Genomic DNA, 3840 nt, shown 5'->3' with positions numbered 1-3840 from the left:
AACCCCAAGGCTTTCCTTTCGACTTGTGCCTTGATTGTGATTTTGCCAGGCTGACCCTATGATAGACGGGTTCTTCCCAGGGGTTGACCAGTGCTTATTACTTCCCTCCCAAGAGAATATGACCTATTAAGCACCTAAATGTACATGATTCTGTACCGGCCCAACTGCCTCTCACCTAGGATACTTTTGCCTGAGGATCTGACTTATGCCTTTGCATTAAAAAAAAAAAAAGCTAAAATAAGGGTCAGAGAGATGGCTTAGCGGTTAAGGCACTTGCCTGCAAAACCAAAGAACCCAGGTTTGATTCCCCAGGATCCTCATAAACCAGATGCATAAGGTGGTGCATGTGTCTGGAATTCGTTTGCAGTGGCCAGAGGCCCCGGTTCACCAATTCTCTATCTCTATCTGCCTCTTTCTTTCAAATAAGTAAATAATAATAAAAAATTTAAGAAAAGGAAAAAACTCAATACAATCAAATAAAACAACCAAAATGATTTCACGTTTGTTTGTTTGTTTTTGTTTTTATTTGTTTGAGAGAAAGAGTATGGATGGGTGAACCAGGGCCTCTAACCACTGTAAACAAACTCCAGGTGCATGTACCACCTTTTACATCTGGTTTACATGGGTACTGGGGAATTGTAGCTGGGTCCTGGGTCCTCTGGCTTTACAGGCAAGCACCTTAACTGCTAATCCATCCCTCCAGCCTGAGACAGGGTCTCTAGAGACAGTTATTCAGGGAAAATAGGCCTCAACTGTCCTACTGTCCTTCTGTCCTTGAAAAGTGAACCTTAACTTCACTCTGATGATGTGACATGGGGATCCTTCCCTTGCACCTAGTGGCTCGTGTCCGGAACATACTTTGTAGCCAATCATAGCCTTGAACTCCTGATCCTCCTGCCTCTGCCTCCTAAGTGTTGAAATATAAGTGTGTGCCTCCTTGCTCAGCCAGAATAAATTTTTTGTTTGTTTGTTTGTTTGTTTTTCAAGGTAGGGTCTCATTCAAGCTCAGGCTGATCTAGAATTCGCTCTGTAGTCTCAGGGTGGCCTCAAACGCACAGTGATCCTCCTAGCTCTGCCTCCCGAGTGCTGGGATTAAAGGCGTGAGCCACCACGCCCGGCTCAGAACGAAATATTTTAAAGATTCAGTTACATCTGGGGATGTAGCTCAGTGGTAGAGCTGTGGCCTAGCAGGCACAAATTCCTGGGCTCTATTACACACACACACACACACACACTTTAATAAAAACCAAAGCTCCAAAGGATGTAGCTCTTTTGTAGTGTTTGCCTAGCATGTACAAGGCCCTAGGTTCAAGATCCAGGGTTGCAAAAACAAAATAAACTTAAAACGCAGTTATTCCCCACACCTCCAGAAACCCCAATCACCACCTGGTATGATGACACATACCTGTGGCCCCCAACAGTTGAGTGGTAGAAGCAGGAGAAATGTCAACTACATGGCAAATGCCATACCAGTCTGACTACATAAAACCCTGTATCAAGAGTAGATAGATGCCAGGCTTGGTGGGGTATGCCTTTAATCCCAGCATTTGAGAGGCAGAGGTAGGAGGATCACTGTGACTTCAAGGTCAGTGTGAGACTCCATAGTGAATTCCAGGTCAGTCTGGGCTAGAGTGAGACCCTACCTCAAGGGGAAAAAAAAAATAGATAGACAATGATGATGATGATGATGATGAAGATGATAGATAGATAGATAGATAGATAGATAGATAGATAGATAGACAGACAAATAGATAGATGTTGGGCCTGAGGAGATTAATCAGTGGTTAATGGCATTTGTTTGCAAAGCCTGCCTGCCTTGGTTGAATTTGCCAGTCACCCACATAAAATTGGACAGGTATTAGATTATAGTGGTAAGAGACCCTGGTTCACACACACATGTGCAACTAGTTAATTAATAATAAATATCTATTACTCAGTGTAGGCTCAACAATTACAACAAATTATCCAGTATAATGGGGCTGCATGTGTGGGGCAGAGAGGCAGGGGCTATGCGGATTCTTTGTTGTCTCCATTTTGTTATGACCCCAAATAGCTTTTGGTGGCATGTTCGCATGCATGCATGTACACACACCCATGTGTGTGCAAGCAGTGTGTGTTTGTGTGTGTAATTTGGGTTTTTTTTTCCCTTTTCCTTTTCTCCTTTCTGCCCACCCCCAAGGCAGGGTTTCAATCTAGCCCAGACTGACCTGGCCTCTTGCCCCTGGTTCCCCAGCGTTCTAGCTCCTGGTTCCCCAACCCCTGAGTCCCCTGTGCTGAAGATTGTGCACAAGTGAGTGAGTAGGTCATAACTCCCAGTTCCCTACCTCTTAGTTCCCCAAGTACCTTTGATGTACTTGCAATCTCCACAGTCTGTGCATTCGCAATTATAACCGCATCCTACTCCAGTCTGGTTCACATTGAAAACAAAGCCCTCACTCAAGATCCTACCAGGACAAATACTTGTTTCTTCCTCAATAAAACAAGACTTTTACTCTGAGATGGATAGACCACAACACACACACACACAAAAAAACAAAAAACAAAAGTCAGAAAACTGAGTAATCTCCACCAAGGATGCCTAGTCCCACAATGGAAGTTTCCAATGAAATCATAGAGAAAACAAAAGAAATTGAGCCCCCAAATGAAGACACAACAAGCTATCTGACCCTGATCAAGAGAATTGCTGGACTGGAAGCAAATGAACAAAAAAAAAAAAAAACAATGATCGCATAAATGAAATCGAGCAGAATCATGTCTGAGAGCACTCAGCTTTTGTTACTAGGCTTAACTTAACTGAAGAAAACCAGAGAAGTCGCAAAAGAGATATAAATGAACTGAAGGTGGGTCAACAAATACAGGATCTCAATAACCCACTGACTAAGCTTAATGAAGACATGATCAAATGCAAGACTGAATTCCACGAAGCATCAAGAGAATCAAGCCTTGAACGGAAATGGTACTTCAAAAAAGAGATGGACATGATGCAAAACACACAAAATCAAATAGAGCTCACAAGAACCTCTCTAGAACCCCTCACTAACAGAGTCACTCATGAGGAAGACAGAACCTCTGAGCTGGAAGACAAGACAGAAGAAAGTGATGAGGAGTCCAAAAACTTTGCTAAGTTAAAAAAAGAATCATGCAAACAGAATACAAGGGAACTGTGGGATACCCTAAAACGACCAAGCATTCAGATCATGTGTATACCAGAAGGAAAGGAAATCCAGGCCAGAGGCATAGAGAACATATTCTATAAAAATATTGAAGAAAGTTTTCCCAATCTCACAAAAGAGAGGCCCATCCAGATACAAGAAGCCCACAGAACACCAAACAGACATGACCAAAGAAGAAGCTCTCCAAGGCACATCACATCATAGTAAAAACTCTTTTTTTTTTTAATTTTTTTTTGTTAATTTTTTATTTATTTATTTGAGAGTGACAGACACAGGGAGAAAGACAGATAGAGGGAGAGAGAGAGAATGGGTGCGCGAGGGCTTCCAGCCTCTGCAAACGAACTCCAGACGCATGCGCCCCCTTGTGCATCTGGCTAACGTGGGACCTGGGGAACCGAGCCTCGAACCGGGGTGCTTAGGCTTCACAGGCAAGTGCTTAACCGCTAAGCCATCTCTCCAGCCCCATAGTAAAAACTCTTAACAATGAAAACGGAAAGAGAGAGTGCTAAAAGCAGCAAGAGAGAAACAGCTCACTACATACGAAGGCAATCCCATCAGAATTACCTAGTGAATTTCTTAGTGGAAACCCTGTAAGCCAGAAAGGCCTGAAATAGGACACTTCAAAATCTAAAAACCTATGGCTTCCAACACAAGCCACTGTACCCAG

The sequence above is a fragment of the Jaculus jaculus genome, chromosome 15, assembly GCF_020740685.1.
Source record: "Jaculus jaculus isolate mJacJac1 chromosome 15, mJacJac1.mat.Y.cur, whole genome shotgun sequence".
NCBI lineage: Eukaryota > Metazoa > Chordata > Mammalia > Rodentia > Dipodidae > Jaculus > Jaculus jaculus.
The sequence above is the reverse complement of the archived record's forward strand: the minus strand, read 5'-3'. Positions refer to the sequence as shown.